This window comes from Scyliorhinus canicula, chromosome 1 (genome assembly GCF_902713615.1).
Source record: "Scyliorhinus canicula chromosome 1, sScyCan1.1, whole genome shotgun sequence".
NCBI classification, from domain to species: domain Eukaryota; kingdom Metazoa; phylum Chordata; class Chondrichthyes; order Carcharhiniformes; family Scyliorhinidae; genus Scyliorhinus; species Scyliorhinus canicula.
In genome coordinates, this window is record NC_052146.1 from 152,941,424 (window position 1) to 152,964,314 (window position 22,891).

General features: G+C 50.0%; 1 long non-coding RNA gene across 1 annotated transcript in view; it reads right to left on the minus strand.

Annotated features, from left to right (window-relative positions):
- Window positions 1–1,533: 1,533 nt before the first annotated feature.
- The window catches only part of LOC119968638, a 76,074-nt gene continuing 54,716 nt past the window's right edge, over window positions 1,534–22,891 (minus strand). Inside the window, exon 4 of the long non-coding RNA XR_005461159.1 lies at window positions 1,534–1,705. This is a non-coding gene — a long non-coding RNA (uncharacterized LOC119968638). The remainder of the gene's footprint in view (window positions 1,706–22,891) is intronic.

Below are 22,891 nucleotides of genomic sequence, written 5' to 3' on the forward strand. Positions count from 1 at the left end.
GTAGGGTGCTCTTTCCAAGAGCCAGTGCAGACTCGATGGGCCGAATGGCCTCCTTCTGCACTGCAAATTCTATGATATCTATGATTTGATAGAAATTTCTGTCAGGTTCTTCATTCTTTACGCTGACAAACCTTGGCCCACAGTGGCCCCTGTGATTTGGCACGAATTACTATCCATATGGGTAGAATTTTAAGGATGGTGAGCAATCGACAGTCCTCATTCCAAGAGGCGGTGCCTAATGCATACCCACCTACTCTCGAACTCCCACTGCCATTTAACACTCACTTGACCTGTGGGATGATTGGCTGTGGGCAGGATCTCTGTCCACCCTTCCAAGTACAAAAAGCCCGTGACCAATCCGGCCAGGCACAGCACTGCAATGGCGGACGCAGTACTGCAGTGCTCTGCCTTTGACTAACTCCTGTGATCTTTGAAAAGGTAAGTCCCGGGGAAAGCCGGAGGGTCATGGAAGGGGTGATCACGGCAGTGGGAGTGCGTCGTGGGGTCCCAGAGTTCCAACATCCCGGATGGAAGGGAGCACCAACTCTGAGGGGACCTTCAGAGTGAGGCACACGCCACTTCACACCCGAGATTGGGAAAAGTGCAAATATCACTTTCTCACCTTGCTCGCACCCATTCCTTACAGCCTACAAATTGAGACTGGGCGGGATAAGGCCAATCAGTGGCTATTGAGTGACCACTTAATGGTCTTAATAGGTGAATGGGTCGGTTTCCCAACGGAGGTTCTTCCCGCCTAAGCGTGAATTTGCGTCTGTGTTTGGACAAGTGGGTTATCGCAGGAATCCCATCCATACAATTTTAAGCTCCCCCAGCTTCAGAATGTATTTGAGTGGGGGGGGGGGGGGGGGGGGGGGGGGGTCAAATTCTGGCACATGCATTTCTAGCTCATCCACATTGACCATGCCTAGAAATTAATTGTCACCAGATCTATATTGAAATAAATCTGAATCTGTAAATGTAAGTGCAGGAAAATGCCAAGGGCATGGATTCCCAACTCATATCAGAAACCAATACAGGTCAGTGTGGACAAGGAGTTGGGACTAATGTAGAATAGCTGTCTACATTTTTGGAGCATCTGCAACATCTGGAGAGTGGAGGATGGGAGGCTCAGGAAGAGGAACCTCATATTTATTGCCACCAGTGAACCCCCAGGACCACCACTGGAAGTTGGGCTATTGAGCACTCCCTCAGCTGGTTGAGGGTAATGGCAGCAATGAGCCTCTATACAGTATTATAATGGGAGGGAGAAAAGAACCTAATCGGGGCTTCCTCTTCCTTCAATTCATCATGATGGCTTATCTACACAAAACCTTGTTAACAGACAATACCTTCAATCAATGACTTCTTGCAGCCTTTGAATTCTAGTGTCCTCCTTTTGGTCTTCATCTCACCTCCTCTGACACTGTAGCAGCTCTCAAACTCGATGTTCCTGGCCTCCCAACTTGCTCATGTGCTAACACACTTCTTACTAAGCAATGAAGAGATCCTTACAATGGTTGAAGGTACACACAAAAGACCACCAATTAGTTAGTCAACTTCCATTCAGCGACTTGCATTTACTTGTTCTGAATAGCTCCTCTTCTAATAGCCATGACACACATTACAGATAACTGTTTCCCAAAATGTCACCGACATGTCATCACATTTTGAACTTCTGTTTGTGTTGTGGTACTGATGTGATGACCTACAAAAAGAATACGATTAGAAAAAGGCAAAGAACATCAAAGGCTAAAGAAACTGGCAACTGAAATATAAAAACCAATTCAGCTACAATTGAACAGTAAAAGTAAGGTAAAGTCACCATCGTCCCAGATGGCCATAGGCTGCTTTCCCCTTTGAGGAAGAGAGCTGGCTGGTGGTGATTTAACCTGATGGTCGCCACACCTCAGACGAGGGGCAAGGTTGAGAAGGTGGGGCCTTCATGAATAACCTCAGCCAGTATGGGAATTGAACCCACACTATTGGTCTTGCTGCGCATCACAAACTGGATGTCAAGCCAACTGGGTTAAACCAGCCCCCCAGAAATTAGTGGCCTGTATGGGGATTGAACAGTGATAATGTACTTTATATATGGTTCTTTGCCAGTGATAATGGGCTGAAGGTTTGATAGCCGTAGCCCTTGGTCTTGTCCACTAATCACAGCATTTCACTGAAATGTCCATGACTGGTTGGACTGGACGGTACTGAAACAGGGACAAAAACAGAATATACGGGACAATCTCAGCACGTCTGGTGGCAGCAGAAATGTGGCTACTAGGGGATTTTCACAGTAACTTCATACTTGTGACAGTAAAGGATTATTATTATTAATATCTCTGGTGAGAGAACGGAGCTAACATTTTGGATCCGCATGACTCTTTGTCCAGCATTTTCTATTTTTGTTTCAGATTCCAGCATCCGCAGTAATTTGCTTTTAACTGAAAGGGCCCCTCATTCAAAACAGATTCGTATCAACAACTTCAATATGAATATTCATCAAGAGCTTTGGCGACATTCCCACTCTATTAATCAAACTGGTGTTGCTGTTCTGAATAAAAAACAGATTGCTGGATATGAGCTGAAGTGATTTCTCTCAGACTATCTTAATCTCTTGTTCTACAAGGCAGTTTGTGTTAAAGTCTGTAGTACTGATAACCTAATTAATTCTAGGAAGAGCAGTCCCACTACCTTTATTCACTTCATGTCCAGACTTAAGCATGCATCACCGAGCTGGCCCGAACCATTTCTTGGCTGCGTAATTGCTTCAAATATTGAGGTAGATTTTCGACGTAACGGCCGGCCATAAAAGGGGATTTGCGGATTTCTGCCAATTATAGAGACGCTGCCCTGCCTTCTCTGGACGTTGGGATTCTCTTTCACTCCGGCAGCACACCCCTGCCAGTGGGTTTTCCGGCAGCGTGGGGTGGCTTCAATCGGAAATCACATTGACAAGCGACGGGAGTAAAGAATGCTGCTGCCTGCGAATGGCGCAAAACATAGACATTTGCGGCTGGGGGACCGGAGAATCTAGCCCCAGGTCATTTTCACTTCCATTGTTCTCTCTAAAATTGATAGTCGGGTGGTTTCTATAACATGCGGACAATTCACAACATGATGCTTGAGCTTGAAAATCCAACTCAGATGTGTTTTTCTTTATTTGTTACAGATTGTGTGCGTGGTGGTAAGGCTGGCACTGATTGCCTGCCGCTGGCTGCCCTACAGAAGATGGTGGGGAGCTACCTTCTTCAACACAACTGAATGACACATTAAGACTTTTCAGGGGCAGTTAAGAATCAACCTCACCACTATGAGTCTGGAGTCACACTTTTTGCCAGACCCACTGTTCACAACTCTTAAACTGGATTCAAAAAAAAAGGAGCACCAAAGCATTGAGGTAAAAAGAAATTCAGGCTTGTCAGAATGACATGGTACCACATGCATTGCAGTCTCAGAAAGGTGGCTGAAGAGTGGGAGAATGCATCTTAAGGTTCACAGCAGCCCGAATCACCCATGTCTCAGTGATTGACTATACGATGGGGTTAGGAAGGCTAAGAAATTGTAGTCGCACAGCGTGGGCGCGAGTGATGTTAGGCACTTAGGGATGTAGAACACTGACGTTTTTATATACTTGATCTTGTTATGTATTATTAGACACGTTTGTTAATCACTTTCAGGCTGTGCGGTCTCCACTGATTGGTGATAGCCAGGGCACATCTAACGTTAAGGATTCATTTGGACTTACAGTGCCACGCCCATCCCCTCTATGCAATGATGCCTTCTCAGTGCATGTGTTTTCCGCTCACTGACAGCACTCAGTGATAATAAGCGGAATTCTCTAATCGAACCCCAACCCTCCGAGACAACAACAGGAGAGATGATTCCGCGCATCACAACTCTGAAATGACCCAAGCACAGGAGTCTGCGAGTTGCCAGCAGTCAGACACTCACAGTATCTCTGAGCAGCAGCACAGCCCTTCCGTCACTGCAAGTCATCATCCCCTTCTGTATTGAATGGGCAGTTAGCATTCGAACACTCTCCAATGCCAGCTCAATGAGTTGTTAGTCCTCGCAAGCACCCCAGGCTCACAAATCCTGGACCTGCTGGAACCATGTCATAAGGAGGGCATCTCTAGCCTACCTGTCTTTATGCATAGGACCAATGAAGGCATTTTCAGGAGGGCCTTGCGTTTCCTGGTCACACTCGGACACCCCCATCCCGCAACAAGCATTGCCATGTGGGCACCCACTTACCTACCCAGCTGAGCTACTAGGTTGCATGGCTCAGAGCAAGAGACCCCACACACCCCCCTCCCCAAACCTCAAAGACCTCACAATCCCCCCTGACTTCACCAACTCCCACAGACTTACAGATCCATGGCAGGTCAATCACCTGACAGCTAGCCTCTTGGTAACACGCCCCGCCTGAGAACTATCTGATGCCCTCTCTCCCCTTGGACTTCCAGATGGATAGTGGTAACATGCATGGTCAACTCCAACCTCGCTGTCGGAGGTCATGATGCCAGGTCCGTTTGTAAAGGGCATGTGGTAATTTGCGCGGGTGTGACATCACGGTGGCTGGATAGGAAGATACGAGGGTGGACGATGCGTCATGATGCCTACCGATGAGATAGCAATCCATACAAATCAGGCTCTTCCCGAACGGGAATCTGATTGCGTCATGGGAGGAGGGCTGGGAAGTTTGCAAACCAACTTTTGTCGTCGAGAATTGTTTTTTCGGCATCTCGTGGGATTAAACAGCCATTACTGGAATTGAAACAGCTAATGCAGCTGCTAAATTGCAGCCCTAATGCTACTTTTCTATCAAGGGTATTTTTCGTACGCCCATGATGTCAGCAGTTCAAGAGGCTGCGAGTGCAAATCTGTAATGGCTGCAAAATATCGCGAGAGAACAAAAACAGGATTTGCGCCGGTGAGCTTTCAGAACGTGATCTTCCCGAGCTCTCCCAGAGGATAGAACATAGAACAGTACAGCACAGAACAGGCCCTTCGGCCCTCGATGTTGTGCCGAGCAATGATCACTCCACTCAAACCCACGTATCCACCCCATACCCGTAATCCAACAACCCCCCCCTTAACCCTACTATTACACTACGGGCAATTTAGCATGGCCAATCCACCTAACCCGCACATCTTTGGACTGTGGGAGGAAACCGGAGCACCCGGAGGAAACCCACGCCCACACGGGGAGGACGTGCAGACTCCACACAGACAGTGAGCCAGCCGGGAATCGAACCTGGGACCCTGGAGCTGTGAAGCAATTATGCTAACCACCATGCTACCGTGCTGCCCCAATTCTAGAAAGCAGTGATCATATCAAAGATATGATCAGATTCATGCCCAGGAAGGGAGCAAAGCTGATTTGCATGTATTTGAATGCATTATAATGTTCTTAGTGAAATTAAAGTTGAAACCTCGGACCTCACTGACTCTTCCTCCCAACCAAGTGTGATTATACGGGAGCGCTAATTACTACTGCTTTTTAAAACGGGAAAGAGGTGCCATGACCTCTGAGAGGCAGGAAGGAGGTGAGCACCCCTCTCCACCTAGAACCAGGGAGTCTAAAGGGTTTGAACCCACTGTCCAGAAATGACTCAGAGGGTTCTTCCGGGATGGGGGTCGAGGCTGTGTGTGTGGTCCTGAAGCTAGCTGCCTGTGTTGTATCAAAGGTTCTTAGAGCATTGTGTTACTCAGCTGATTGTAGCATGGGGGTGTTGTGCGGCTGTGGGTGCGGGACACATGAGGTAGGAGGAAGGTTGTGATCAAGGTGAAGGAGACAGGCCTAATGGGATGAGTGGATGAGACCCCGAAAGAGAAGGCAACATGGTATCCAGCCTGGGAGGGGGGTGCAGTGGTAGTGGTGGTGAGGTGTTGAGCAGTCCAGGCACAGGCATTAAAAAAAAATGGAGGGGACCACACGATGCACCGCAGGAATAGCAGCTTTTCTGTGGGTTCCAGCAGTGCTCACTTTATGATCCGTTTTTTATCCTGTTTGCCCGGCGCATGCTCACCTAATCCAAGAATTAATATTTGGTAGTATGTCTCTGGCAGACTTTTGGATAAGTATTGGAGAGAAAATGACAAAAAACGCAAAGAAATCCAGCGATAAAAGTGCGCAATCGGATTCAATGGAGGTTGAGCCCATTGAATCCAAGACTCTGCTTTCTGACAGGAATTCCGAGTGATCATAAGGCCGAGCTGCAGCAATGCAGCTTAAATGTCAAGGCTTCAATGAAGTTCGAAGGCAACTAAAGGCAGCTGGAATGAATTACATTATGCATTACCCTTCAACTCTGTAACTGATTATCTGACGACTCCTATAAATCTTTCGATAATCTGACTAGTTCCTTGCCCTTTGTCAAATCCACGGAGTGCAAGGAGCTGGTCTGATAATCTGCAGCTCGAAAAATTTGAAGCCCGGACTTTCTCCCTATCATGTTGTTGTTTGTTTGATTTTGTATTGTCATATATCCTGGGCTGGATTCTCCGCCCCGCCGCGCCACATTTCTGTTTCACCCCGCCAGCGGGATGCTCCGTTACGCCAGCTGGACAATAGGGTGTCCCATTGTGGGGCATCCCCAAGCCATTGGGAAACCCTCGGGCTGCCGGCAAAATGGAGCATCCTGCCGGCGGAGAATCCAACACCCTGTTTATTGGGAGATATTAACATTTGATCGCTGTATTGATTGTCTTTTCCTTCTGCTTAAGTGTTCCAGGGACTTTTATTATTATTCATAGTTGCTGTGCCATGTGCTAAACATCCATTGTCTTTTCTTCTTGTTCATATCTTTATAATGGTTATGCTGTCTGTTTGATATCCTCTCTTCAATCAGGGCAGAAGCGAGTGACACCATTGTCAGGAGGTAGATGGAGGGTGCAGGTCTTCATGGGTGGGTTCAAAATGCGGGAGGGGAATTTGGCTCTGATTCACTCATTAGCTTTTTTCTTCTCCTCCTTGTTGAGGAGGTTATCTCCTGATGGTGATGACGGTATGGGTGTGGGGTTAGCCTTATGGGTCCTCATCTTTGTTGAGGAATGTCCACTTAGAACTATTGTGGTCGTAATTCGTTTGCATTTTTAGGCTGGTTTAACACAGGGCTAAATAGCTGTCTTTTAAAGAAGACCAAGGCAGGCCAGCTTCACGGTTCAATTCCCGTACCAGCCTCCCCGAAGCCTACTTGTGACAATAAGCGATTTTCATTTCATTTTGTGACGTTGGGGTTTCTATGTTGTTGACTATATCCTACAAAGGTACAGACAGGTCTTTTATCCGAGAGAAGAAACTGTTCAGGATATTCTGGTGCCCCTGGTGTCTAAGTCATCCTGTCTTGATTATTCTTCTATTTGCAATATTTCTTGCTCTGTTCTGCACCTGTTTTGCATTGAAAATGTTTTTGTCATATTATTTGTAAAAATAAAATTGAAATCTAATAAAAATATATAAAAGAAAAAGTTAATGCCGTGATTGTCCATGAGTCTTAAGTGTAAAAGTCTGACAGCAATGAGATCTCGGAATAATGCAGCCTGAGGAAGGAGAGGGTCTATTAGCCCTGTCTATCCCTGATGCAGAAAGTAGTTGCGCCCTCTAACATTCCTGACACTCATGCTCATCAAACTAATTGGCCATCAAGAGTTAACCCTTTCCAAGAGACCTGATGCGCCTCTCTGCCTGAAAGATGAAGTTGCTTCTCACCTTCCTGCTGCTGCCCAGGCCTTGCAGGTTAAGGAGAAGAAAAAAGGATCAATAGCAAGCAGCAAGGAGTATTTTGAAATTAAAATTGGCGATGAGGATGCAGACCATATAATATTTGGTCTTTTTTGGGAGGACATTTCCAAAGACGGTTGAAATCTTTGTTGCTTTAATGACGGGGGAAAAGGATTTGGTTACAATAATAGCAGATTCATAGAACATAGAACAGACAGTGCACAAGGAGGCCATTCGGCCCATCGAGTCTGCACTGACCCACATTAAGCCCTCACTTCCACCCTATCCCCATAACCCAATAGCCCCTCCTAACCTTTTTGGACACTAAGGGCAATTTATCATGGCCAATCCACCTAACCTGCACGTCTTTGGAAAGTGGGAGGAAACCGGAGCACCCGGAGAAAACCCACACAGACACGGGGAGAACGTGCAGACTCCGCACAGACAGTGACCCAGCGGGGAATCGAACCTGGGACCCTAGCGCTGTGAAGCCACAGTGCTAGCCACTTGTGCTACCGTGCTGCCCATGGATTCCACCGGGTTAAGAAAGGGTTTATGATCCAGGAAGGTACTTTACCCGCGGAGATGGTACTAGTGGGAAGAGCATCTAGGGTGACCGATTCCTTATGAAAACCTCAAGCTGAAACACAACAAGGATGGATCAGTATGGCTAACACTGGTAAAGACACAAACAGACCCCAGTTCTTTATCACCACCCTGGCTTGATGGGAAACACATGGCGAGATTCTCCGTTGGCAGATGCCGAAATCGTGAAAATCGATTGGGTGGGGAATAGTTTCCGATGCCAAAATCGTGGCGGGCGCCGATCTGACTCCAAATCATAATTCTCCATCACCTCGACAGAGGCGTTAATGCATTCCAGAAAGCATAGAGTAAACACAGTTTTCATGCCATAAGAGTGCCTGACCCAGTATTCTCCAGGGCCTCCGCCTCCGATGGACCGAGTTCCCGATGGCACGATTCATTTGTGCTTTTAAAAATCATGAAAGCAGCGTCGTGGCTGATGAGGGAGAGAGAGAGGAGGTAGGACAAAGAGGCGCGACTGTGGGTGCCGGGCTGGACACTGGCCAGGCTTGCTGTGGTATGGTGGCCCTGCCAAAGCCGGGGGGCAAAGGGGTGACAGGGGAACAAGCCGCGTGGCCAGAAGGACCCCCCACGGGACTGGGGTGGTGTCCAGCCATGGACCGTCAATGCTGTGGCCTGCAAGGCAGCCATCTTGCTGCGCAACCCACTGACTACCCACCTTGGCCTCTGGTTCTGCAGAGTGACACCAGCCATATGGGTCCCCAACCCCCGGACTCCAGCTCTGTCATGCCCCCACCCCCAACCAGGCCACCATCCACCGGCGGGACATCATGTGACCCACCCAATGGCAACGGCCACGGTAGCCCTTGGGACTCTGGGCAGAGGCTGTGGATGGTACCCCTGGCAAGGGCAGCGCCAGCCAATGGTATCCCTGCAGCATTGTGCAGAACAATGATGGGGCCAGGAGTCCAGAGATGGGGGATGGAGAACATGCAGGGGCAGAACCCGCAGTGCCAACCAGGTCCTCGTGGACCTGGTTGGGCATGGGGTAAGCACCATGCTAATATGTCAGCCTTTCCCCCCCCTTCAGACAATGGATATTGGAATACAACCAGCAGTGGTGCCCTTTCTGCTAGTCGCCATAGCCCTGGGGGATGCCCAATGGCTGTACAAGCTGGAGCTGCTCAAGGAGGAGGAGGAAGCTGCAGCAGTGAAGGGGGCAGCAGTGGAAACTGCCCCTGGGGAGCAGATGGCAGCCTCCCAGGATGGAGAGCGAGCCGCCCAGCAGGCCGAAGAGGAGGAGGTGCTAAGGAGGCGTCGCATGAGGCCTCGTGTGTACCGGCACCGCCTGACATTCGGGCACCTGCTGGACCGGGCATACCGTCGAATACTCCAACTGAGCAGAGAGACAGTGCGACATATCTGCCAGATCATGGCACACCTGGCACCGTGGGGGTATGGGGGAGGTCAACCGCTCCCAGTGGCTGTCAAGGTGACGGTCGCCCTGAACCTTTAAACAACAGGGTCGTTCCAGGTATCGAATGTTGACCTGTCCGGTATCTCACAGACCTCAATGCACAGGTGCATCCGCGCTGTCACAGAGGCCCTGTATGCCCAACATACAATACATCCATTTCAACGTGCACCAAGCCCACCTGGATACCAGGGCAGCGGGTTTTGCCGCCATCGACAGGGTGCCCTGGAACCTGCAGTTGACAAGCATCTACACCAACCAAAACGGGTTCCACTCAATGAATGTGCAGCTGATATATGACCATCAGCTGCGCATCATGCACGTCTGTGCCCGATACCCAGGCAGTGTGAACGGCGCCTTCATCCTGGCACACTCGACAATTCCTGGCCTCTTCAAGGCCCTCCCTCCCGGCCGGGGGGGGTTGGCTTTTGGGCATCAGGGGCTGTCCACTGCTATCGTGGCCGATGACGCCTATTAGGAGGCCACAGACCAGCGTGGAGACCCGCTACAACGATGTCAAAGCAGCGGCCAGGGGAATGATTGAGCAGCGCTTCGGCCTCATGAAGATGCAGTTCAGGTGCATGGACCGCTCTGGAGGGGCCCTCCAATATAGCCCTGGAAGGGTAGCCTGGCATCATGGCGGCCTGCTGCGTCCTCCACAACATCGCACAGCAGAGAACAGGAGGGGGCGGATGAATAGCAGTCCTTATCCGATGCAGAGGATGCGGGAGAGGCTGAGGATGGACAGGACATGGGGTGGGACAGGCATGGGAGACCGCACAATATGTGCACCAGGGCTGGCACACACGGGACCCTCGGATCGCCTCCAGGTTCACCGACTAGGGGGTGGGGACTGGCCATGGGCACGGACACTGCACCCCACCTCCATACCTCCCCTCCCCACACCTTCAACCCCCTCCGTGATACAGACCTGCCGTACTGTGGGGTGCGGGCCTGGTTTGGCAGTGACAGTGGGTCTGGTCCATGGGATGAAGAATGATGACAACCCGCTCTGCGATGAGCTCTGGTGTTCAGCATGGTTTGACAATGTCTGACTCTGCCAACTGTAGCACTTTCCACCGCCCACCTGGGTGATCCCTGCATGCGAGCTGACCATTCCATCACACAGTCCCATCGGATCCCTGGGGTGGCAGAGGTGGGGGCGATGTGGGGTGGGTGGAACGAAGTGGGACACTCCAGCAGTGAGCGCTGCGGTGCCTGAGACAAGCCCACCTCCATCGTCCGCAATTCCCCCCACCCGCGCCCCCTCTGCAACCAGCCCAGACCCGCCCACCCCTCACTCACTTCTGACAGAGCATTGAGGCAGGTGCACAGTTGTTTAATGTGAAAACATATATCCAGATTCATTCCCTAGCCCCTACCGCTAGACTGTGCCCTGCACCCGTGCCAACTTAACTGGTGTCTACTTTTCTGGGCCCTAACGCTAGTCCTACGTGCATGCCAAGTCGGTACATCAGGGGTGGAGACGGCCTGCTGTGATTCCCACTCTGCGACCTGGTTCCCTTTGCCGGGCATCCTCTGGGGTGACTGGGCCTGGATGGGGCTTGCTGCTGCTCGTGTGTCCCAGCTGACGTGGTACCACCCTGTTCTGGCTGCTCCCCATGTGATGCGCCAGGGACAGGAGGTGGGGGTCCAAAGCACTGCGGTGTTCCAGCACCTGCCCTGCGGCAGTCACCGGCACGGGCCCCATCACCTCCTCCTCCCTCGGGGTGCCCGATGACCCCCAGACTACATTGTGGGGTGGAGATGCGAGTGGAGCTAACCCCAAAGACTCCACTGCCACCTGGCACTGCCAGTCCTGGAGAAGGCTGCCATCTCAACCAGGGTCTGCATGCTCGTGACCATTTATTATGGGCCAGGGTTTAAAGAACCCCAAAATATATCATGGAGTTCACCTGACCCACAACTTTTAATAGATTTTGGATATGGGGAGCACAAGGGCCCATTCTACAGGTGTGATGCAACAGAGAACTAAGTACTTTTAAAACAAAACAATGTTTATTACATGAATCCGTATGACAAATACCCTCTCTAACAAATACAGCAGATTTAAATTCTCTACTGAGAGCAGTTATCACTTTTAATTTAGCAAGTGATCTGAAGACATTCTTTTCATGCAGAGAGATCAAAATTACACCTTGTTTGGCTGGATGCAGCTCCAACTCTGAAAACGAAACTAAACACACTGTAGCTGCTAGCTCAAAAACAAAAGTAAAAGCAGACAGACAGCCCAGCTCCAGCCATACTCGGACATCACTGCAGCTATTTGATAAACACCCATTTCTTAAAGGTACACCCACTGCAGCTATTTGATAAACACCCATTTCTTAAAGGTACACCCACTACAGCTATTTGATAAACACCCATTTCTTAAAGGTACTCTCACATGACACCATGGAGCACAGGGAGTGGATCACCTCCCTCTGGGACTGCACCGCATCACCTATTGACTGTGCCACCACCTTCTGGGCCTGTGTCACATCAGCCAGTGAGTGTGCCATCTCCCTCTGGTGCTGGGCTACCTCTATCTGTGTCTGTGCCATGTCGGTCAGCACCTGAGCAATGCCGCTGATGCGCCTTGGCCCACTGTGACTGGGCCACGGTCAGGAGCACCGCTGCAATATCCAAATGGCTCTGGCACATGGCCAAACCCTCGCACCCCAAAGCCTCGATAGTAGATGCCACCCGCGTGGTGTTGGCCTGGGTGGCATGCATGGCTGGCACCACCTTCTGCTTCTGCACACGTTTGCACTCCTCCAACTGTACCTCCAGCGCTGTGTGGTTGCCAACAACCCCTCATGTAGTCCCTGGCTCTAAGACTGCATCTACACGATCGATGGGACTGTCCATCTCTTGGATGGTGGAGGGTGTTGGAGACAGCTGTGATGGGAAGATAGTCTCATCCCCAGACTCAAGGCCCGGGGCGTTCTGGGATGCAGGTCGATGACCCCCATCCATGTTGGTATCATCCTCGTCTCTGGTCGGTACCTGGGGTTCAGGCTGTGGCATGGGGCAGGGGAACCCAGAAGAGTCTGCCACATCACCAGCAGCTCCTGGAAGACATGAGAAAAGATGGATGATTACTCTGTAGTGGAGATGGTGGGGGTGTTTTGGGGAGGGGGTGTTTGGGAGGGGGGAGTAGGGGCAGTGGGGGGGGGGGGTAGTGCGAGTGTGGGGGTGTTGTGACACACATGCCATGGGAAACCACAACTCAGCGGGGTTTCACCTCTTCACCTGATGCCGTCCTCTACCCCGGTGACTGCTCTTTCTTCGGGCCCGCCAACCATATCCAGAGCCCTGTGCTCTGCTGTGGTGAGGGGCCGCAGGGTTGGCAGTCCTTCTCCAGCTCCTGGTGGTTATGGGCGGCCTTCTCTTTGGCAGGTAAACAGAAAACGCACAGTGAAAAAACTCCCCTTTTCTCCCCTTTGCTTCCCCCTTCCCCTCCCCCCACATCCACATCTGTCACAGTTTACCCTCTGATGTTAGTTTCTCTTCAGTTTAGCCTTTCACACCTTTTGTTTTCTCTGGGGACTGCCATTGGCACTCTTTCCTCGTTATTTCTGTGGCTATTAGCACCCCATTTCCCTGGGTTTCTGCTGCTATGACTCATCTTTCATTCTCACTCCATCGTACAAATATTTCCCACTTTCCCTGTCTGTTAACTTTGACAAAGGGTCACCTGGACTCGAAACGCTCGCTCTTTTCTCTCCCGACGAATGCTGCCAGACCTGCTGAGATTTAAAAGCATTTTCTTTTTGGTTAGACAGTCCCATGCATGCAGCCCAGAGGGTGGGTAGCTGGTGGCTTCATGGCCAGGGCACTCAGCCATGGTGGCCATTATAAGTGCCGGCATGTAGCGGAAAGTGGGGGCTCGGACCCCTCCATGTGGGGGTGGGTGGGTGGGGGAGGAGGAGGTAGGGTTGCAGCCACCCATGGAACCAGCTACCAATGTGGCAGCACCTCCAGAGTGGAATTAATTTGCGCATGTCACCCTTAATAGTCTATTTTTAGCTGGTCATTGTTCTTCTGTGAAACGGGCACAGCATGACCCAACTTCCAGAACACCTTTTCCACGAAGAGGAAAAGACATCATTTGAAAGTCTTCAACAAGAAAAATGTTGTGAGCTCAAAGGACACAATGGTATTTAATGGAAAAGTTACATTTAACTGCTGCTTACGAGGGAACCTACTTTCGGAACAAGAATCCAACTATTACCTCCTTTCCCTGATGCCTGTAAAGGTTTGCACAGAATACATTCGGAGTGAGATCAACACCAATCCTCACGGTTTCATGCACTCATCTCAATATAGTATCGAATTTAGCAATCAATAGACAATCTCATTTCAGAATGTAACTCGTGTGAGAGATTAACTCACACAGGGAAAGAATGGACAACTCGTGTTTCTGTGCCCAGATGATGTCATAGCTGACAGTTGGGTGCTTGGTTGTAACACAGAATGAATCACAACACTCACATCCCTTGTTTTGTTCAGTGCGAAACATGCAACAGAAATATTATTAAACTTCCATGCCCAGATTTTCTGATTGTAAAGCTGATGGTAACCCATTAAAATAAATGTGTCCATTAAGCAAATCAAAATAGGTAGGCCATTGTATTGGAAACTGAGAACATCATAACTACAGGAGGCCTCAAACCGCTTGTTCAGTACAGATGGCATGGTAATAGATTTGATCGCACAGCATGCTCATTAGCAATTCATTCATTTTACACCAGTGAGTGCGAAAAGCTATTTATATCTCCAGGAGAAAAGGGCTATCCACAAATCTCAGAAAATATCAGTGCAATGGGAAAATACTTGTTCCATCGATCTTATAAAGGTGTTGATGTTGGGGTTGGTTAGACTCCTCTCACCATTTGCCCACCTCAAACTGACTAATTGGGCAAAACTACACAAAGGGATTGATGCGAGGCTTTCTGTTTTCGAGTTTGCATGTTTTCATTTACCTTCCTTGACTCCAGGAGTGATGGCTGCTATTCCCTCACTCGGTGCTCAGTGCTATTCCCTCACTCGGTGCTCGGTGCTATTCCCTCAATCGGTGCTCAGTGCTATTCCCTCGCTCGGTGCTCAGTGCTATTCCCTCACTCGGTGCTCAGTGCTATTCCCTCACTCGGTGCTCAGTGCTATTCCCTCACTCGGTGCTCAGTGCTATTCCCTCACTCGGTGCTCAGTGCTATTCCCTCACTCGGTGCTCAGTGCTATTCCCTCGCTCGGTGCTCAGTGCTATTCCCTCACTCGGTGCTCAGTGCTATTCCCTCGCTCGGTGCTCAGTGCTATTCCCTCGCTCGGTGCTCAGTTCTATTCCCTCGCTCGGTGCTCAGTGCTATTCCCTCGCTCAGTGCTCAGTGCTATTCCCTCGCTCGGTGCTCAGTGCTATTCCCTCGCTCGGTGCTCAGTGCTATTCCCTCACTCGGTGCTCGGTGCTATTCCCTCGCTCGGTGCTCAGTGCTATTCCCTCGCTCGGTGCTCAGTGCTATTCCCTCGCTCGGTGCTCAGTGCTATTCCCTCTCTCGGTGCTTATCCCTCACTCGGTGCTTATCCCTCACGGTGCTTATCCCTCACTCTATAGTCGGTGCTTTTCCCTGACTCGGTGCTCAGTGTTTTTCCCTCGCTCGGTGCTCGGTACTTTTCCCTCACTCGGTGCTTATCCCTCACTTTATAGTCGGTGCTTTTCCCTGACTCGGTGTTCAGTGTTTTTCCCTCGCTCGGTGCTCGATACTTTTCCCTCACTCGGTGCTTATCCCTCACTCTGTAGTCGGTGCTTTTCCCTGACTCGGTGCTCAGTGCTATTCCCTCGCTCAGTGCTCAGGGCTATTCCCTCGCTCGGTGCTTTTCTCTCACTCGGTGCTTTTCCCTCAATCGGTGCTTTTCCCTCATTCGGTGCTTATCCCTCGCTCGGTACTTATCCCTCACTCTATGGATGGTGCTTTACCCTCACTCGGTGCTCGGTGCTTTTCCCTCACTTTGTGCTTTTCCCTCACTCAGTCCTTTTCCCTCATTCTGTTCTCAGTAATTTTCCATCACTTGGTGCTTTTCCCTCACTCAGTACTTTTCTCTCATTCTGTATTTGGTGTTTTTCCCTCAGTCTGTGTCTTTCCCTCACTCTGTGTTTTTCCCTCACTCTGTGTTTTTCCCTCGCTCTGTGTTTTTCCCTCGCTCTGTGCTTATCCCTCACTCGGTGCTTTTCCCTCACTCGGTGCTTTTCCCTCACTCGGTGCTTTTCCCTCACTCGGTGCTTTCCCCTCGCTCGGTGCTCGGTGCTTTTCCCTCGCTCGGTGCTCGGTGCTTTTCCCTCACTCAGTGCTTATCCCTCACTCGGTGCTTATCCCTCACTCGGTGCTTATCCCTCACTCTATAGTCGGTGCTTTTCCCTGACTCGGTGCTCAGTGTTTTTCCCTCGCTCTGTGCTCGGTGCTTTTCCCCTGCTCGGTGCTTTTCCCTCGCTCGGTGCTCGGTGCTTTTCCTCACTCGGTGCTTATCCCTCACTCTATAGTCGGTGCTTTTCCCTGACTCAGTGCTCAGTGTTTTTCCCCTGCTCAGTGCTCGATGCTTTCCCCTACTCAGTGGAGATATCCCGCCATTGGCTGGTGGAATGACCTTCTTGTTTTGCCACTATCAACAGAGTTCCCTGTTGTTCGCACCCTCTGCTGCCGACGACCTCGGGGTGCGGAGTCACCATCGGCAGGACCGGAAGATATGGCCAGCAGGAACAGCTAAAAAATCCCACCATGGTGATAGAAAAATTAGAATTAGCAATTAAAAATTATTCTATCCAATTTTTATCAGAATACTTGAAATGTCCCGTGATTACTAAACTGTGCTTTTTATTTAATTTTTTAAAAACTCAATTCCCATATTTGTCTGCATATTTCTGCCTCCAAGCATTTGACACTTTTAAGTGTGATGGATTATTGTTCATCTTTCATCTCGATCCATATGGATTCTATTTTTGTCTTGCTCATAGCTGCGATCCTTTTGTCTACTGCCACGATGTCATCGTGAATCTATGCAGCTTCTCTGCCTTCTCTTTTTCTCTCACTCTCTTTTCTAAACATATGTTATACCCCAAAATGTTTACTTCAAAAGAATTAACATGTGGCTAAGGATTTGGTATTGGAATGAGGGAACGCCTGCTCGCAATCCAATCTGTCACTTGCCGCCTGACTCCATGTTCTCTGACGTCATTCATTTGTCTCTTCTGGGGAACTATATCAGTTTTGGAAAGCAAATGAACCACATGAATTGCATCACTGCTGGGCACAGTGTAAGGCGAGTGGAAACTGGGAGGATAAGACATTTGACAATATATTCATTGGACTTGACCACTCATTTGAGCTCATTAAACTCATTGTGCCACTGCACCTTGGTCCTCAGGACCACAGCACTGGCATTGCTTGCCTCAGCTAGGGGCTCCCCCGGCCTTCTGAGAGAGGGCCTTATCTCTCCTCTGTTGCTTCTCGCCAACCAAGGTTATCCGCAATATCAGAAAGTCTGGGAGCCCACTCTATGCCAAGTTGTGAATAATTCTTCTTGCTTACGTTCTCTCCTGCAGCAGCTGCTACTTTCTTTTCCTATTCATTCTCTGGAATGAAGAACTAGTCGCATGAGGAACAGTTGAGGACTCTGGGTCTGTACTCGTTGGAGTTTAGAAGGATGAGGGAGGGATCTTATTGAAACTTACTTCGAGGCCCGGATAGAGTGGACGTTGAAAGGATGTTTCCACTTGTAGGAAAAAATAGAACCAGAGGACACCATCTCAGACTAAAACAGAGATGAGGAGGAATTTCTTCAGCCAGAGGGTGGTGAATCTGTGGAACTCTTTGCCACAGAAGGCTGTGGAGGCCAAATCACTGAGTGTCTTGAAGACAGAGATAGATAGGTTCTTGATTAATAAGGGGATCAGGGGTTATGGGGAGAAGGCAGGAAATGAAAAATGAAATGAAAATCGCTTATTTTCATGAGTAGGCTTCAAATGAAGTTACTGTGAAAAGCCCCTAGTCGCCACATTCCAGCGCCTATTTGGGGAGGCTGTTACGGGAATCGAATCGTGCTGCTGGCCTGCTTGGTCTGCTTTCAAAGCCAGCAATTTAGCGTTGTGCTAAACAGGAGAATGGGGATAAGAAAATATCAGCCATGATTGAATGGATGGGCCGAGTGGCTAATTCTGCTCCTATGTCTATATGGTCTTATGGTCTTATGGATGCTCGGGCAACGTTGATTGCCCATCCCTAATTGCCCTTGAGAAAGTGGCAGTGGGCTGCCTTCTTGAACCGCTGCTCCAAGCACAATGAACGTCCTGTTCAAGAGGCGCACCCTGGCATGAAGTAGCTCAGGCCAGCTTGAACTCGTGCTAGCTTCTCAGAATTCTGTGGCCCCGCACAAGCCTGCAGCCACTTAGCAGCTCGCTGAGCACTGACCACACGCAGCAAAGTTTGCATGACAGCTGCATCGGGAGCCGCCAGCACAGATAAATTGCACAAAGTGATCCATGCTCTTGTTTCTGGATTTCCTCAAACTTTACGTCCTGAGTGAGTGTCACAGCAATAATCTCAATATGTATTCCATAGCTTTTCAAACTAATGTTGTGATAAACTGGCATTCAATAGCGCAATAGGGTGCAATACAGCGACCACGTTGTGTCTGTCACAGATCCGGGCAAGCTGGGTGAATAGCGGGAGAGGACAATGTTGAGATTAGCGCCGGAAATTAACCATTTTGCGAATCATGCGACCCGCTTACGATGGCAAGATCCGGATCTTGCCCATAAATGGTGAGAATAACATTAACCCTAATTTGCATTTATTTCAATCTCATTAACGAGATTGAAGTCGAATACAGTGGCCTCCTGGGAATTACCTGACTCCCCAGCGAGAAGTAACTCAGGTGTGGTTATGTACTCCTTTCCAAAAATGGGAACCTCGCGCAATGGCTGCTGATGGGGAAGTGAGGAGGTGAGTAGCCATCTCTATTTTCTGGCATGTAACTCAAGGGCACTGGAGTGCTCGGGATGGAAGTGAAGGTTGAAATGCTCCAGGTCAGGGGTTGCCCTTGGACTGCCTGAACAGGTGGTGGTGGTGTGGGCAGGCCCGCTGAGAAGTTTAATGTGACAGAGCCTTCAATATATGAGATATGACATGTTTTAATGGTGAACATCTTACTGTAACAAATTTCCAATCCTGCTAGTTACATCTCACCAGTGCCGACTCAGTACTCCTCATTCGTCTTGATCTTCTGTGTCTAGGTGTGTCCCAAGAATACACATCAGAGGTGGAGAAAGCCAGCTGCCTTCCATGCCTTATGGTTTTTGATGCCCTTGGCGGACTGCCATCTGGAGGGCCTGGAGCCAAAGTGCCCGTCCAACTTACTGATGTCACTGGCATTGCTGTGCCACTCTGTTCTGCCCGCTGCCCTTGAGGTACTCCAGTGTCAAGAGGCGGGATTTGGAAGAAATGTAAACCACCATTGTCTCTTTGGTGGCACATATTGGTTTGGCCTTGAGCATTACCTCCACCCTTACAGTGCCTGTAGGGCCCTGGGAACTTCATAGGATGGAGGGGCAGCTGAAATGGAGTCCAGAGACCTCTGAGTAATCTGGCACTGCTAGTTCTGGAGGCTCCCTTTTGTCTGCACCATGGTATTGATGCCCTCAGCGATGGCTCTCAGTGACTGGGCCATGCTCTGCAATGCCTCAGCCATGTCCATCTGCATCTAGGACACGTCCCTCAGAGACTGGGACATGATGCCGAAGCCCTCAGCCATGGTCATCACAGACTGAGCCATGCCTTGAACACCACAATGTAAGTCACGGACATTAATCTTCAGGTTTTCCATTGCGGTTGCCATACTAGCAGTGTTGGCCTTGGTGCCACACAATGTTGGCACCATCTCCTACATATGCAACCTTTGAGACTCCTCCGATCGGCCTTGCAGTCACTGCAATGTCGCTGACACCCCGTCCTGAATCTCGTGGATATGTCCTATCATCTGCACTGGCTCTGGGAGAACATTGTCCAGAGGTTAGGCATCTGGCTGGGACACAGCTGTGTATGGGGATCCAGCAGACCGCGACTTCTGTCTCTCTTGGATGTTCCTGCCTCCAACTGATCTGCATCAGCAACTTTGTGGTGCTTACCAGATTGTGCCCCCGAAACCAGTCTGCTAATGTCACCCACCAAGGTGTGTGTCTCTGTGCTGATAAAAGGTGCGGGTGACAGTTGTGATGCATTGCCAGTGATCTCCAGGAGCTCTCCTCTATGTGGTCCATTGGGTGGCAGGGTGGGAATGACTCCGGGTGGCCCGACCTCATCAGACAAGAGATCCTGGTCAGTGAGAGGGAAGGATCATTTTGTCTGACATGAACTACTTGTGGTGAACGTATTACAGTAACCATTCACTATATATGTAACTGTACCACGCTGTTGCCCATGAGGGCTCCACCTCTGGACCATTGTAAGGTATTACCTGTGATGTATAATGTTGGTGCCTTTGTGGGCTCCGCCCCTGGCTCCTCCCCTTGAGGGGAGGTATAAAGAGTAGCAGCCCTGTAGGCAGCTCTCAGTAGCAGAGCAGTCGCAGGCAGGCACTGTTCTAGTCGATTAAAGCCACAGTTTACTTCTACTCCTAGTTTTGTGTGAATTGATGATTGCATCACTACTCACTTGCGGCAGGTCATCTGGGTGAAGGGGCCGGGAATCCTCACCTCTAGCACAAGCCAACCTCACTGTCAGTGACAGCTCTCTCCTTGGGCAACCCCGCGGTTTCCAAACACATTTGCCAGAGGGGTGAGTACTCGAATCTCTGGGACTCCGCCCCCATTCTTGCCTTTTCCGTTTATTCTGAGCTACTTCTCCTGCGGGGACAGAGAAGGCATTGTGAGCCGCACGCTTGGTTGGTTGTGGTGTGTATAACAGGTGGCAAGTGTGAGCAATACACCTGGTCATGAAGGGGTTGAAGATCTGAGGTGGGGAAGGTACGAGGTTTCAGTCAGTGATTTGGTGTGGGGGGGGGGGGGGGGGGGGGGGTCGGTTGGGAATTTGAGGGTGGCAGGCTGAACCAATGCCAAGGGAGACGGTAACTTACCCTCGCTGCTCGTTGGAAGTCATTTGTCTTCTTCCGACATTGGACGGCGGTCCTCCTGGTCGTGCTGCCCGTACTGACAACCACTGCCACTGCCTCCCAGGCAACATTGCTCACACTGCTGCTGGTCCTCTGACGCTCTCAAGAGGACAGGGTGGCCCACCTCTCATCCACAGCATCGAGAAGCCTTGTGAGGTTGCCATCTCCAAAGTGAGGAGCAGGTCACTGCACAGTCATGCTTGTGTGTTGACTGGGAGTGAGTGATGAAGGACTGTTTAAAAGCAGCTCCCCCTTGTTTGTGGCAAGATGCTGACGTGCGAGTCGGGCGAATCAGAGAGCGAGACAACCAATAATATTGATAATCTCATGGGGGCTCTTTCTTGGACTCAGTGCAATTGAATACTGACCTCGCCAACACAGCCATCATGAAATACCCCCCCAAATACACCCAAAACTGGACCTTGAATTCTTTTGGTTGAATTGTGCATCATGTCATTATGTTTGGGCCCAAATTGGTCTTTGACCAATTTTGTCAATACCAAATTTGTATTTTGAGTTCAGCTGGCTTCTACGACAAGAGAAAACATAATTTTTGAACACAAGTAGATACTCCACTTGCCGTTTATCTCTGCACAAGATGTGTGACCTGAAATGTTTCACTGCAACTTGGCCGCAGACATCTCCAAGACAACTATTAGCAACAATCTCCGGGCAGTCAGGAGGATGGATGATTGAAACAAGATAGGCTGGAGGGTGGCAAGCATCCCCTCGTCCCAGGTGGAAAAGCCACACTCAGCGTAGTGACATGGTGGAAAATGGAAGCTCACCCAACTGAGGCAAATGAGACAGGCAGCGGAGGGACCTGAATTCCCTACTTTCCGGTTCGGAGGCAAGGCCTCAGCAATCTGAGCTGATGCACTCCCTCCAGTACCTCAGGTGGGTGCATTGCTGCCATTAGCCATTGCTGCCACTGGAGGCGTGAGGAGCCGCCAGCCTCTGATTGGGCCAGCACCTGTCGGCAGGTCAAGCAGTGCAGGAACCGGGAAATCAATCGCAGGGAAGGTCCAATGGAGGCTGCATGAATGCCTGAAAGGAACATGGGGCTGGATTCTCCATCCCGCCGCGCCACATTTCTGTTTCATCCCGTCGGCGGGATGCTCAATTCAGCCGGCTGGTCAAGGGGTTTCCCATTGTGAGGCAGCCCCATGCCGTCGGGAAACCCCCAAGCTGCTGAAAAAATGGAACACCCCGCCAGCGGAGAATCCAGCCCATGATTCCTGAGAGCCAACTCCACAGAACTGAAGGGATGTTTCCACCAGTTCTCTGACCTGTGGCAGAAACCCTCGTCAGCCTGGCCTTGGTTTCACTTTGCACAGAATGGAAGTCCCAGTGGATTTCTTTGTGGGAAAGCTAGTGTTAAGATGCAGAATTTTGTTTATTTCCACTTTCTCTACAATCGGATGAAAGGATGGACAGAAAGTTGAAAGTAAGGAAGGAATCTTTCGGTCGGTGTAAGCCTGTGGGTGGGTGGGTAACAGCTACAAACTGAACTTTGAAAGAAAAATAAATGTAATATTTCGATGACACCGCTTGTAATTTCAGAAATGTGTTCTCCTCCCCAGATGCACAAAGTGATTTTAAAAAAGAGATAGGATTTCCTGTGGTGTCTATGAGGGAGTAAGTCGCACACTTGGTGGCTCCCGCTCTGGCAGGACTTTTGGACCTTTTCCTCAATTTTTCCGTGGTTTTCAGCTTTGGCTTTGAAGGTGCGGACATTTCGGCACTGGATCCACACAGTGGTGCATGGAACGGAGAGCCCCAAGGGAACGAAAAAGAAGAAATAGAAAGATAAGCAAGGGCTGGGTAGAGGTGGCCGCTGAAGAAAACATGGCTGATATTCAGACCCCTGCTGCGACGGCCCAGCCATCGATGGAGGAGCTGATGCAGATCACCCAGGAGGACTTTGCCAGACGTAAACGAGACTGTCTCAACCCGATAAAGGAGTCAATCGATCGGCTGGTACGCAGGCT